Raw genomic sequence first — 15,795 nt, forward strand, 5'->3', positions numbered from 1 at the left:
TCTGCTACTGCAGCCGTGGTCCTGACTCAGGGCCACTTCCAAGCCGCCCTGCAACTTCACCGGGTCCCCTCGACAAACCTCTCCGCTATGGCAGACACACTTCAGCGACCCACCGGAGCACCCTCGTTGTAGCTCTCGCGTAGAGCCGGCCTCAATCCGCCCAGCGGATTCGTTTCAACTTCTGAGGAGTTTGGTGATCCAAATGTTATATCATATGCCCTTGGCCAATCCCATATTAAACATGAGTATATCAAGGAGTTGCTCCTCAGCACTAACGCGCCATAGATCTGCTTCAAGCTTGGTGTCTACCAACAAAAATACAGCAGTCACTGGTCAACCGATGTGCGTAATGGTTAGGCCCAGTTGTTCGGTTGATTCACGGCTGATCGCTTGATTCGCAGCTATATGCAGCAGTACCTCACGAGCACGGAGTGTTATATGCCCTGCAAATCAATAGCGTGAGGATATATATATAAGAGGAACATGACCACAGTGGGAGCTACTGCTTTATCAGACCTACGTCTAGGCGGTCATCTGACGTCTGACCAGCATTATCTAATGCCAGCGTACGTGTTCATTTGGCAAAATATACCAGGTGCTATCCTTTCTATATATCTTATCAGCATATATTACATTGTTTGAGAATAATTACTTTGGTATGTGGTATTTTTTCGAAGGACCATTATTCATTACAAAGGTGTGGCAAAGGGGCATGCACCAATATTTTTTTTGCACTAGTGCTCGTCTCTGCCATGCTGCTCGATGGATACATGCGCAAATCGCTGCCCTTGTTGCATCAACACACGAGACTGACTCGTCGTCTGCGCCGCGACCAACTCGCCCGCGTCCGCGCCACCTCGAATGCCGTGGCCATCTTTACTATCAACTATATGTCGGTTTATATCACGGTCAAATATGGATAATCTTAAGCCAACTCCTCGAGTCGTCTTAAGATTCGGGGGCTACAATGACATGACTTAGCCAATTCATGAGCCCAGATCATTGGAGGGAAAATAACCCGGTCCCGGAGGCCACCGCTACATTGGTGAAAATTCAAAAGGTTGTCAAGACAATTTCCAGCTTAAATAGTGCGGAGTAATCTAAAAGTTCCGCCTCAAAGAAAAAGTTCCGGTTTACGAGAAAAATTTTTGGTTCAAAATCTGGTTCAAGGGAAATCTCTCTCCCACAATGTTTTGAGCTCTCACTATCCGGTTTGAGAATTCCTGCTCAAAAAGAATTAATCTCTCGCACATTCGAGTTCTCAGGAAAAATTAAAGGTTGCCAAAGAGAACTTACTGCCATGATGCGCGGTTCAAACATGGGCATCCTGCCTTATGGGCTCATTTTATTATGGTCACTTGGGGCTTCCTGCTCATTGAGCATAGCTATGACTACCCTCTTGATCGGGCTTACACGCCTTGTTACAAATTATGTGGGGGTTTCTTACTCATTGAGCAATCCAAGTTCAAGGTTACCAAGGAGAACTTGTTGCACTGCACGGTTCAAACATAGGTATCCAGCCTTCAGGCTTATTATATGTCATATGAGAGCTTCCTGTTCAAACATACGTGTATTCACCAAAGAGAACATAGCCTCTTATTCGACTTGGAAGGCCAGGTGTATTCACCAAAATTTCCGGATTATCCTGTTCAAACATAGGTGTATTCACCAAAGAGGACATAACCTTTTTGGCTTGGAATGCCAGGTGTATTCACCAAAATTTTCGGGTTATCCTGCTTTGTAGAGTCTACCACTCTGCCCAGGTAATCCTGGAATGACCCGCCGAACTCTTGACAGTCAATCTTATAGACCCTGAACTTGGCAACGTTAAAATGGCAGTTTGTCATGTGAGGCCTGGCTTACAAGGTGTAAAAGGTTAACTCAGTGGCTTGGCGGCCCATGAAAGCACTTGAGATTTAGGCTTGGCGGCCTATGAAAGCCTTGTTTTTCTAATTTATTATTTCCTCAGAGCATTTTTTCGATTCATATCCTTGTTCCATATTAACATATGGTTTAAAACAATTCAGGCCATGTAGCCTTAATCTTTATGATTCATATTTGAGCATATTTGGGGTTTTGATAACCCGCCCTAGCTTTTGACGTTAAGTCGCCAGGGCATATGTTGTTTAAACTCTGTGCAGGATTTGTAGAGTTATGACTTACATAAATGATTAAGTTCAAGCCCATCATAAAAAAATGAAGTTGGTGTTTCAAAAGGGTTATCAATTATTGATTTTCACAAAGGCTATAAGCCACAGGGTTACAAAAATCCCGGATTACAATGGATTCGCATTAAGTTGCCATCGGCCAAGAGCCACTGAGTATTTAAACTCCGGATTTACTTGTCAACCGATAAGGTATTCAAATCTTTAATAGCCAAACTTGGCTGGATTTTTTATTATGGTTATCAATAACCAGTATTATGATTGAGGTTTTCAAAGTCGCTTCAGAGCAATGGCTATTATTTTATCAATGGATATGATTTATTATACAATGGAAGAAGTAGTCCTGAGTTGTTGCGGGCTTATGACCCGGCACTTGGGGGCTACATTATTCAGATTGAGAGTACATCAAATACGCAAGTCCCATGTCACTGCCGGCATGCACCATGGCACTTGGGGGCTAATGCAAAGTCATTTTTTACTTGCCTTATTGAAGACCCAACTCATCACATCGTAATGAGCCGGCCCATGGGGCTACCAATTGCTCCTATCAAAAATTCAAGGTACACAAGTTAATCCATTATATTGAAGGATCCACTGCTTAGTTGATAGAACACAAGGCTCTTAGCCTTGTGGTCGTGGGTTCAAGCCCTATGATGGAGGTTACATCATATGATGTTATTTTCAATGATCATATCTGCAAAGTCCCTGCTCATTATTGCATAATGACCCGGCCCTTGGGGGCTACACTAGTTGAAGTTTTTTATGAGCATAAGGCAATTACAAGTCCCAGGTTGTTGCAAGCATGACAACCCGGCACTTGGGGGCTACATATGTGGAATATTCAGTTTTAACTAGTGACTGAGATGAACAACCTGGATTTCTTCAAGGTTGCAACATTTATATTGAAGCAAGTCTTAAGTTGTTACTACGCTCCCTTCTTAAGACTTGGGGGCTACAAGTGATATGCATATAAGGGAGGTACATTTCTAAGCTTGATGTTAACAACAATTATGACCCGGTGCCATCAATATTTACAAACCGGCAATTTTGGCAATAGTAAACCGACAAGTTTTACATCTTCAAGCCGGCTGAAGATCAGATGAGTATTTCAAAGATTAATATTTTTATTAAGCATTGGTAGTTGAATCAAATGAATTATTCTTCACAATATTTCTCTGTCAGAAACCAACGTCAGCAAATTGAGTATGAAGCTAGCCTATTTACCCGGATTTTCTAGAAGAAGAAAATGACAATTGGAATTAAGGATGATCAGGTGCCGGCTTACGAGAATTTTTAACCCGGAGCACAACCTGTCAAATTTGTTCTTGTGTTTATTTTGCAGGATCAGTTTAACACGGATAAATCCAAATTAAACTGGGGGCTAATGTTAGGGATATACCCCGCGTATGACCCGGCCGGAGATATGACCCGGCTGGGACTTGGTGTTTCATTAGTGACCCGACATATTATAAGCCGACAGATGGTAAGCCGGCAGACAGTTATAAGACGGCAGATGGTAAGTTGGCAGACAGTTATAACCCGGCAGACAATTATAACCCGGCAGACAGTTATGACCCAGCAAACAGAGTCGCCTGGGGTTAATAAGCCCGAGAAGTTAAGAAGTCCAAGACGTTAAGAAGCCCATGGTGAGATGTCAGAATAGGTTAAGTCCCAATCCGAGTTGGACTCTATATGTAACCCGCCCCTTCAACTTATATAAGGGGGGTAGGGCACCCTATGGGGAGAAGAAATAATCTCTAAGGCTAGACACAATTAGGAGAGCCGGTTTATGCAGCATCTCCCTCATGAGCATAATGAGACCTAGCCACAAACAGCATGTAAGGCTATTACTGGATGATGTTTCCCGGGGCCCGAAGCTGTCTAAATCCTTGTCTTGTGTGTTGATCTGCCTCATGTCTCTCATCCCGATCAACCCCTCTGAAGCTACCACATAGATGTGTTGGCCTCACGACTAAGTCCTGACACTAGGACATCTGCCATGACAATTCCACGACACCGTCCAAGAAGACCCGGATGAAGAATAAGGCTCGGAAAAAGCCTGCCAAGAAGAAGACCAACCATTCTGAATCATTTAACTTGGATGATGATGAGTCGGAGGTAGAACTTGACTCCCTTGGCTTATTTTTGTACATCTTATTGACAATGATCACTATCAGGATGACGCGGAAGGCAGCCACGCAGATGGTGAAGAGGTAACTATCCTTTCCTCCGACTCAGAACTTCTGCCAAGACAGGAAGTTCGTCAAGCAAGTCGGAAAGTAAGGTTTTCTCATCCTTTAGCTTATTTGGATCCCAACTTTATTTTGAAGAAACAGAAACATGAAGCTTGTCGCATGACCTGGAACAGTGGTGGCGGAATTCTCTCCTCCGGCTTACAAAACACACCAGCCCCGCGCAAGCGCCGGAAAGAGGTGCCTTAGATTTCAAACTTTTTTTATCAAAAGGCGGGTCTTATTCGCCAACCACTTAATTCTTCCGACTCAAATTATCAAGGAACTTCCCATTCCTCTTCTAGCGATTCATCTCAGACCCAGCTGTCGGCTTTTAAGACTGCCCCTGGGTAATAATATTTGCCTTTGTTAGTTAATACTTGACTCCCTTGACATATACTAACCTCTTCAACTTTTCCTTGCAGTGGGATAGCAAAGCCTAGTAAAAAGGCAAGAACAAATAAATCGGACAAAGACCTAAAAACTCAAGAATTGGAGAAGCAAGCACCAGTTCTGAAGCCTCTGTGCAACACCCGGAGGAAATTGCTGATGACCCGCCACCAGAGAACCCTGGCGCCTCCCCTGACCATGTGAACATTGATCCTTTGAATGCTAAGCCGCCAAGCCCAATCAAGCTTTCTGATCAGAATACTGAAGATGTTTTGATTACCGGCACTGGCTTCCAAGAGCCAGGGAATCCCACTGTCCTGGCCAAACACTCTGCCAAGGAGGAGTTGATTAAGAAGCGCAAGATCAAGTTTGATATGGCCAACTACTCTCATCTGAGCATCAGTGAAGTACTCTCAGGCTACCTTAGCCAAGTGCACACTAGCCGTGATCTTGAGATTGATATGGTCAAACAAATGCACCAAAAATATGAGGTATAAACTTCTGCTTTGTCTGTTTAAGATATATTCCCATAGCCTCCAAGTCTTAGTCATAGGAAAAATTGTAGTGACAATGGCAAAGACTTCAACCATGATATTATAGCAATGACTTCAATCCATAGCCCCCATGATCCGATTTGTCTTGAAAAAATATGAGACGGATCAGTTTTATATCTTGCAAATAAATTCTCACCTCATAACCATCACAGGCCGGGTTATCTTGGAAAAAAGGTGAACCGGTTTCGTCTGTTACTGCTTTATAAACGAACTTCTCCACCCATTAGCCCCCAAGTGCCAAGTGCTATTGCGTGCAAAGGGCTTGGGACTTTATCTGTGTTATATTGTGACATAGTTGCTAATAATTGTTCAACCTCTTGCTTACAGGAAGCCTCAACTCTATTTTAATCTCAATTGGCTGATTTAAAGACTCGACTCGAACTGCAAGGGGCTAAGACCCGAAAAGATGACTCCAAATTCCAATTTACCTTGGATGAGATAGAAAAACTTAAAACCGGGTTTGATGCAAAGAGAGCTTCCTGGGCTGAAGAAAAGACTGGTTTGGTGCAGCGAGCAGAATACGTTGAAGCCTCTTTGCAAGAGGTCACCACAGAACTTACCGGCTTAAAACGTCATATCACATAGATGAGTGCCGCTAGTTTTGGTAAGTAATACTTAGTTATTGTGAATAATTCCAATGCTCAACTTTGTAAGCTGCCTGATGACTTAACCGCGTATTTTGTTGAATAGGCTCTAGGAGTACCAATCTTGGCCAAGATATGCTGATCAAACTCAAGGCGGTTTATACGCTGGTGGAACAATTGTATACATGTGCTCAATGCACAATAGTCACCATCTCGCACACCAAGCAAGCACCATCTCTTATCAGAGATGTGTTAAACAAACTTTCTGTCCTGCCCGCAAAAATTGAAGAAATTAAGCGGTCAGCTGCTAGAGCCGGTGCCATTACGGCCTTGAGCCGGGCAAAGGCATGGCAGGCAAATTAGACTCGGCCGAGATGGCCACTGGCTGCCCCAGTTTCAAAGAGGACGGGTCTTCGTTTGATCAGAAAGACTTTGCTGCTTGCGTAAAAGAGATGCGCCCACTGGCAAGTAAACTCGCTGAAGAAACTGATCTTTCAAGATATCAGACGTCTTATATAGCAGACAATTCAAAGATGAGGACACAGGCTTATGATACTGTGGATCTTATCCCTCCAATCCATAAGCATAATTTTGCCCCTGAAATTGATCCGTCTGAAGTTATCAATGATGAAGCTGAGTTCCAAGCCTTGATTGGCATCGATTGGTCATCACCTAACTTCCGGACAATGGAGGAAGAAGAAGAACCGACGCGGGATGACCCAGAAGCCTCAACCCGCCAAGGCGAAGACCACTAATCCAAGGGCCGGTTTTTCATGCACAGTCATGGATGCTGTGCGTATCAAAAACACTTGATTCTTTTAGGCCGCTTGATGCCTTGTAATAGGCTAGCTTGAAAACAATGATCTGCCATGCCATCGTGCATGTTGATTTGCATAACACTTTTGAGCCACAGATCTGATGTTTGAAGATCTGCCACTTATGCTTATAATGTCATCAATTATGCAAACCATGTTTATCATATTCCCTGCACACAAGCAGATAACAAGTGCCCTGGCGGTCTACCGCAGGGCGGGTCATAATGCCCCAAATAAAATCCACTGGTGGCTGTATAGTTGAGGGAGTCCTGGATGAAGGGGTCCTCGGTCATCTGGCCTGTTATCCATGGGCCGAACTGATGGGCTGTGAAGACATGAAGGCCGAAGACTGTACCCATGTCCGGATAGGACTCTTCTTGGCGTGGAAGGCAAGCTTGGTGATCAACTATGAAGATTCCTTCCTATGTAACCGACTCTATGTAACCCTAGATCCCTCTGGTGTCTATATAAACTGGAGGGCGTAGTCCGGATAGGATATATACTCATTACCATAGTCATACAGACTAGACTTCTAGGGTTTAGCCATTACGATCTCGTGGTAGATCAACTCTTGTAACACTCATATTCATCAAGATCAATCAAGCAAGAAGTAGAGTATTACCTCCATAGAGAGGGCACGAACCTGGGTAAACATTGTGTCCCCCGTCTCCTGCCACCATCGACCTTAGACGCACAATTTGGGACCCCCTACCCGAGATCCGCCGGTTTTGACACCGACATTGGTGCTTTCATTAAGAGTTCCACTATGTCATCGATGAAAGGTTCGATGGCCCCTTCGATCGTCCATAGTGACGCCGTCCAGGGAGAAACCTTCCTCCCTGGACAGATCTTCGTGTTCGGCGGCTTTGTACTGTGGGCCAACTCGCTTGGCCATCTGGAGCAGATCGATAGTTATGCCCCTGGCCATCAGGTCAGATTCGAAAGCTTGAACTATGTCGCGGACGTCTGCGGAGACTTGATCTTCGATGGATTCGAGACTGTTGGGATATTACTACTGGGCGTAAACCGACCAGGAGAGGCCGGGTTAGCCCCATAATGGTTCACTGTATCTGAAGCCCATGAAGATAAAGACGGTGACGCTTTATGAAGGCCCAGGGCCCAAAAGCTTTTTTAAGGCCTGTAGACATAAACTGGCATTGATATGTAAACTTGTGTTGTAAGATAGAAAGAGTAGATACCGGGCCAGACACGTTTATGTGCCGGCCTCGGGATTCTGTAAACCGACGGGCATCAACGCATGTATATAAGGGGACAACCCGGCGGCGGTTTGAGGACAAGAGACAACAACTCGAGACTCAGGCAAAGTGTATTCGCTCCCTGGTCATCGAAACCCTAGCATCCACAACAACTGGATTAGGCTTTTACCTTCACCGCAAGGGGCCGAACCAGTATAAACTCTCTGCATCCCTTGTCCGCTTTAACCCCTTTAAGCTAACCCACGCGATGGCTCCATGACTAAGTCCTTTCCTTAGGACATCTGCCGTGACAAAACCATGATAGTTGGCGCCCACCGTGGGGCTATCGCATGATGGTTTCAAGTTCTTAGAGGGCAGCTTCGAAGGACTCAAGGGCTACGCTGTGGCCGGATGACCAAGAGTCGTCGTGGCAAGCTCTACATCAACGATTCAGGCTGGGGCCCCGAGGCCGGCTCAATCGAGTACGGGTACCGGGTCCCCTTTGGTGGCATACACGTCTTCATTGGCAAGATCAGCAAACCGGGCCCTGAGCCGGACATCTGCACCGACCTCGTTGAAATTGCTTAGCGTGCGAGATCTGCTGGGGTTAAGCCTGTCATGAAGTGTGCCTTCGTGGGAGTCATCCACGGAGGGGAATATGAGGATAGATCGGAATCTGGTGGTGAAACCGTCATTTATTCCGGCGACGAGTCATCAACCGGAGAGATCGAGTCGTTATATCAGTTGCAAGATGGCCGGATTGGGGGCTGTTCCGATGGCGACAGTATTCCGGACCCCTTTAATCCGCCAAACCGGGCTGCGATCTTCATGGCCGGTACGCAACCAGCACTCCACTCTTCGACCGCAGCAGCGATAATTTCCGGATCAGCAGCAGCGACAATGGCCGGGGCAGGAGGCCCTGTGCGACTGCCGGCTCAGGTTCTATCTGATTTATTTGACGCTTTGGCAATGCTGATGGCGCAGGTTAACCCGGCGGATCAAGATGCACATAATGCGGAAAATCGTGAAGGTGAAGGATCAGATCGCCCAGGCCAAAGCCGACTTGGCAGCTGAGGATACCAGGATGGCTGCGGAACAGGCCGCATTGGATGCACAGGCTTACCGGCTTATGCTGGATTAGAGTGCGTCAAATGATGTCCTGAGGAGGAGGTACCAATCTCACCTACCGCCGGTTTATGAGGCCAGGAACCTCTTTAACACCCCAGGAGCGGGGAAAAGTAATCCACCGATGGTAAACCGGGTGGAGGCACCTGGAGCGGGGGCACCGGTTCAGCCACGTTTGGTGGATCCGCCTCGCCAGAATCACGTTTCGCCACCCCATGTCCCAACACCACCGGGTCATTACTCTAACCCGATGGACAACATTGTTGCTGCCGCTTCACGGCTAGCGGCCCTTCCGATCGAAGGCGATTCTCCGGTGGGAGTCGAAATGCGACGGGCTAGGGAGCTTCTTCAGACAGCTTTGGTTCAGCAGCAAGCTTATTCATATAGTCGCGAGAGGATCCATTCTACTCCCCGCTCAAGCCGGAGCTACAGCAGGCATATGGATGAACCGGCCGTATCAAGCATTGCGCGGAACCGTGATCCTCCCCATGGCCATATCCTAGCGGGTGGTGGTGGTGATGCTCAGGATGTGGTGGATCATGCTAGAGCTCGTCGAGAAGCCGAGTTAGCAGCACCGCATGAGGCCCGCCAACTTACTCCGGTTCGTCTAACCACATCGGTGGAACCAGGGATTACCTCTAGCTCTTTGGGAGTACCGTGTCTCGTCCCAGCGCTGTGCAACATGCGCCTGCCCAAGGATTTCAAAGTCCCATGAAAAGTTATGAATTACACCGCTGATTTATCCCCCGAGTCATGGGTGGAAAGCTATGAGATGGCAATGGAGATGCTGGATGTGGACGATGCGGCATGCGCTAAATACTTTACCATGATGTTGGAAGGAACGGCTCGAACTTGGTTGAAAAAGTTACCAGCTAACTCCATTGGGTGATGGGTCGAGCTGAGGGCCCGGTTTATCCAGAACTTCAAGGATACATGCAAGCAGCCCATGTCAATTATGGACCTAGCTGCCTGTGTCTAGGAGGAAGGAGAATCAACAACCCATTGTGTGCGCCGGGTTTCGGAGATTTTGTATTCATCGGACCGCATTAACACTGACACATCAGTTTTAACGTTGGAAGGCAATTGCCGGTTTGCACCTCTCAAGCTGAAGTTGGGATGGCTCAAACGCCACTGCAATGATATGGGGACTCTCATGGCTGCTCTGGTGAAATATGCCAACTTTGATGGTACCAAGGACCTCGAGTCTGACGATGACAAGACAGGGAAGGGAAAGAAGAGCGTACATACCAAGGGGCAGCAGCACAACCCAACGGGCCATGGAAACAACGGTAATCATGAAGCGGATAATAGCTTGGATTTTTAGCTAATACCAACACGCAGGATAAAGGCCAATGGTGTAAAGGTAAACCGCCCCAGCGCGGTGGAGGACCAAGTCCTAATCCGGACCGCCTGTCTTATCTGTTGTAACAGCCTTGCCCAAAGCACGGGACGAAGGAGAACCCGTCCACGCACCTCTGGAAAGATTGTTACATCATGCAAGAGTTCAAAAACTCTGATGTTTTTCGGTATGATCATGGACCGGATGGCGGTTCAGGCCCCAGATCTCATGGGCTGGGTTACGGTGGAGGTTGTTCCGGTTCAGGATTTCATGGCAACCAGAGTGGACAGGGTAATCAAGGCAATCAGGGCAACCAAGGTGGTTATAATAATCAGGGGAATCAGCAACAGCAACAGCAGCAGTCAGGTTACCAGAGCAATCTGAAGCAGTTGTAGCAGGTAGTATCATGTCTTCACCACTAGCATGGACAAGTGCGATCAGAAGCTTCATAAAAGGGCAGTGAATTCTGTTGAACCGGCGGTTCCCCGATACTTACGCTGGTCTGAACAGCCCATTGTGTGGAGTCGAGAGGATCATCTGCCCCGGGTTGATAATCCGAGTCATCTGGTGTTGGTGGTGGCACCTCAGGTGGGAGGTTATAAGTTCACCAAAGTACTCATGGATGGGGGGAGTAGTATCAATATCCTTTATTATGAAACCTTCCATCGCATGGGGTTAACAAATAAAAATCTTAAACCGTCCAACACGGTCTTTCATGGTGTGATACCTTGTAAATCGGCATATCCCATTGGTAAGATAGCTCTGGAGGTTGCTTTTGGCGACGAGCATGATTCAAGATCAGAGAAGTTGACCTTTGAGGTGGTGAAAATCAAGAGCCCATATCATGCCCTGTTTGGACGACCGACTTATGCTGAGTTTATTGAAAGGCCCTGTTATGTCTATCTATAGCTCAAGATGTCGGGTCATAAGGGGACTATCACAGTGCACGGGAGTCGCAAGATCGCTTTGGAATGTGAAGAGGGCGATGCGGCATACGCTGAGTCGGTTTGTGCAACTGAGGAATTGAAGTTCTATAAGGACAATGTTGATCCGGCAGATATGAATTCATTAAAGAAACCAACTACAGAGCAGGATCCGGCCCTGAAGTTTAAATCGGCTGATGAGACTAAGCTTGTCGACTTCGTGCCCGGTGATTCGTCCAAGCAGTTTAGCATCAGCGCTAACTTAGATCCGAAATAGGAAAGCGCGCTCATCGAGTTCATCCGTGAGAATCGGGACATCTTTGCATGGAAGCCTTCTGACATGCCAGGTGTACCGAGAGAACTCACTGAGCACACTCTCAATGTTGATCCCAAGTATAAACTGGTCAAGCAATTTCTTCGCCGGTTCAATGAAGAAAGACACAAGGCTATTGGTGAAGAAGTAGCCAGGCTCTTGGCGGCTGGATTTATCGTTGAAGTATTTCATCCTGAGTGGCTGGCTAATCCGGTGCTGGTGCTCAAGAAGAATGGCACTTGGCGTATGTGTGTGGACTACATAGATCTCAACAAAGCCTGTCCAGCAGATCCTTTTGCCCTCCCTCCTATTGATCAAATCATTGATGCTACGGTGGGTTGTGAGCGTTTGAGCTTTCTGGATGCGTATTCTGGCTACCATCAGATCAAAATGGCAGTTAAGGACCAGTAGAAGACAGCCTTCATAACTCCTTTTGGAGCCTTCTGTTCTGTGTCTATGCCCTTTGGGCTAAAGAGTGCCCAGGCGACCTATCAGCGGTGTGTGTGCAGAATTGTCTTCATGATCAGATCGGCCGCAATGCATATGTAGATGGTATGTGGTGAAATCAAGGAAGAAGGAGACATTGATTGATGACTTGAAGAAGACCTTTGATAACCTGCAGGTTTATAAAATGATGCTTTTTGGTGTCTAACAGGGGCATTGAAGCTAATCCGGAAAAATATCAAAGCCATTACTTCTTTGGCCAAACCGAAGTGTATCAATGATGTTCAACGCCTGGCAGGCCGGATTGCCGCGTTGAGCCGGTTTATCGGCCGCCTTGGTGAGAAGGCCATCCCTTTGTATCAGATGCTGAAGAAAACGGATAACTTTGTCTAGAGTAACACCGCTAATGAAGCATTTGAGGTTTTAAAGCGGCAGCTGGCTATTCCGCCGGTTCTCGATGCTCCGGTTGACAAAGAGCCATTGTTGTTATATGTGGCAGCTAATGCCCGGGCTGTTAGCGTGGCTATTGTGGTGGAGTGCAAGGAGGCCGGAAAGGAATATCCGGTTCGACGGCCGGTTTACTATATCAGTGAGGTACTTATTGAGTCCAAGCAGAGGTACCCACATTGGCAGAAGTTGGTGTATGGAGTTTTCATGGCAAGCCAGAAGCTTAAGCAATATTTCCAAGGTCATCCCATCACGGTGGTCAGCTCTGCTCCTTTGGGGGATATAATACAGAATAGGGAAGCAACTGGCCGGATTGCTAAGTGGGCCATCGAGCTCGGGCCTCACGGGTTGAAATACATACCCCGAACGGCGATCAAATCTCAGGCACTTGTGGATTTCATCAATGATTGGACAGAACATCAAGCACTAGAAGAGAAGCCGGATTATACTTATTGGACTATTCATTTTGATGGGTCCAGGCAATTGGAGGGCTCGGGGGTTGGAGTCATATTAACTTCCCCACGAGGTGATAAGTTTTGTTATGTTCTCCGTTTAATGTTTCCTTGCACTAACAATGCAGATGAGTATGAGGCCTTACTCCATGGTCTTAGGATAGCTAAGGAGATGAACCTAAGCCGAGTTAAGTGCTTCGGTGACTCGGACCTGGTGGCTCAACAAGTGTCCGACACTTGGGATTCCAAGGACCCACTCATGGCGGCATATCGTCGTGAGGTGGATATTGTTGCAGGTCACTTCAAAGGTTATCAGGTGGATCATGTGGACCGGCGGAAGAACGAAGCGGCGGACGCTTTAAGCCGTTTGGGTTCCCAACGTAAATCGATTCCACCTAATGTCTTCCTGGATGTGTTGCATAATCCGTCCGTCAAGCTCCCCGATGAAGAGGATTTGGCTATTCCTGATCCGTAAGCTCAGTTGGTGGCAGCTCTTCATGTTATTCCGGATTGGATGGTTCCATATTTGGCGTATATGAACCGGGGCGAGTTACCAGAGGATGAAACTTTGGCCAGGCAAATAATCTGGCGGTCCAAGTCCATGAGTATTATCAATGGAGAGTTACATCATTGCAGTGTGACAGGGGCGTTTCAACGCTGTGTGTCTCCTGAAGAAGGCCGTGAAATTTTGCGTGAGATCCACGAAGGAGATTGTGGTCACCACGCCGGTTCAAAGTCTTTGGTGGTCAAGGCGTTTCGTCACGGTTTTTATTGGTTAACAGCTCATGCTGATGCCGAGGACTTGGTCAAAAGGTGCAATGGATGTCAAAAACTCTCATGACGTGCTGATGTACCGCCTCAAGAATTGAGGATGATTCCAATCACTTGGCCGTTTGCAACTTGGGGGCTGGATATGGTTGGGTCCTTCAAGAGGTCCAAGGACAAGAAGACCCACCTTTTGGTGGCGGTTGATAAGTTCACGAAGTGGGTAGAGGTAGAGCCAGTCAGTAAGTGTGATGCAGCCACGGCGGTTCAATTCATCAAAAAGGTGATCTTCCGGTTTGGCTTTCCACACATCATTATAACAGACAATGGTACCAATCTGTCAAAGGGTGCCATGAAGGAGTTCTATCAACGTGAGCACATCCGGCTTGACGTATCATCAGTGCCTCACCCCCAGTCCAATGGTCAAGCGGAGAGGGCCAATCAAGAGATCTTGAGAGGCATCAAACCCCGGCTTATGGTTCCTTTGCAATGGACGCCGGGTTGTTGGGTTGAGGAGTTACCTTTTGTGTTATGGATCATCAATACCACACCCAACAAATCGATAGGGTACACACCATTCTTCATGGTTTATGGAGCGGAAGCGGTTCTTCCTAGTGACATCCGTCATGACTCACCTCGTGTAGCGGCATATGTTGAAGCTGACAATGAGAAGGCACGGCAGGAAGCTCTTGACTTGTTAGATGAGGAGCGTGACATGGCAGCAGCCCGTTCGGTGATTTATCAGCAAGATCTGCGTCATTATCATAGCCGCCGGGTTAGAACCAGAACCTTTCAAGAAGGCGATTTGGTGCTTCGACTCATCCAGGATCAGACGGATATGCACAAGCTATCCCCCCCTTGGGAAGGACCCTTTGTGGTCAGCAAGAATCTGCACAACGGGTCATACTACCTAATCGATGTTCGAGAGCGCAAAGACTCACATAAATCGAAGGAGGAGACCAACCGGCCGTGGAATATTGCTCATCTTCGGCCCTACTATACTTGAGCCATAGGCTATGCTTATGTACATATTATGACAATATATATATTATGATCAATATAATAAACCGGAACCTCAGCTAAAGCGGGGTATCTGTTGTTTTTCTTACATCATGTGTGGTTACATGGAGCTTCTGTTTATAAAGCGGCATCAGGTTTACCCCTTGATTCAGCTTCTCAAAGCTTTATATTACATCACTTGGGGGCTTGGTCGTATCCGAACCATAGCTACACCTCTTGATCGGTGCAATGCCACAACATCACTTGGGGGCTTGATCATATCCGAACCATAGTCACACCTCTTGATCAGCTCAAAGCCAAATCAATCCGAGGCCAAAGAGAGTGTTATAAAACAACAACTCAAACATGGGCACCCACTGAGCATAGCTCAAAATGTTACTTGGGGATTCTTTGCTGTCGAAATGAACAAAGAATCTACACTTGTAATAGGCTATCAAGCCATGGCTTGGAAGCCTGGTGTATACACCTAAAACCCCAGGTTAACCTGCCTATTTAAGTAAGTCACTCCGCCCAGGTAAACCTGGTATGACCCTTCAAACTTTGACAAATTACTCTAAAATAAAGACCCTGAACTTGTCAAGTTAAAACGATGATTGGTTAAGGACTGAGGACCATCTTAAAAGGCTTTGTGAAATGGTTTAACTCAGTGTCCTAGCAGCCCATGAAAAGCCTCGAATTTGGGGCCTGGCAGCCCGTGAAAAGCCTCGACTACAAGGGTTTTTATTCGCCTTTTGCTAAGTTTTCTCTATTTTTACAAGATTTGTGATGTTTTTAAACCGGTGTTCATCAACCCGGTTAGGCTGTCAACTCCAAGTTGTCAGTACATGATCAAATTATAGTCCGGAGACTATCAGCCCGGTCTGGTTTTGACTAAAAGTCACCAGTATTGAATAAACCAGTGTTTATCACAACCCGGAACGGTTTTATTGTAAACCGACATCATATAACGGGAGTTACTGATGCTCCGGATTAGGGTTGTTACCCTCATTACAATAGTTGGTCAGCCAACATTATGACCTAAGGTCACAGGTA

This window comes from Triticum aestivum, chromosome 6A, assembly GCF_018294505.1.
Source record: "Triticum aestivum cultivar Chinese Spring chromosome 6A, IWGSC CS RefSeq v2.1, whole genome shotgun sequence".
In the NCBI taxonomy this organism is placed as follows: Eukaryota; Viridiplantae; Streptophyta; class Magnoliopsida; order Poales; family Poaceae; genus Triticum; species Triticum aestivum.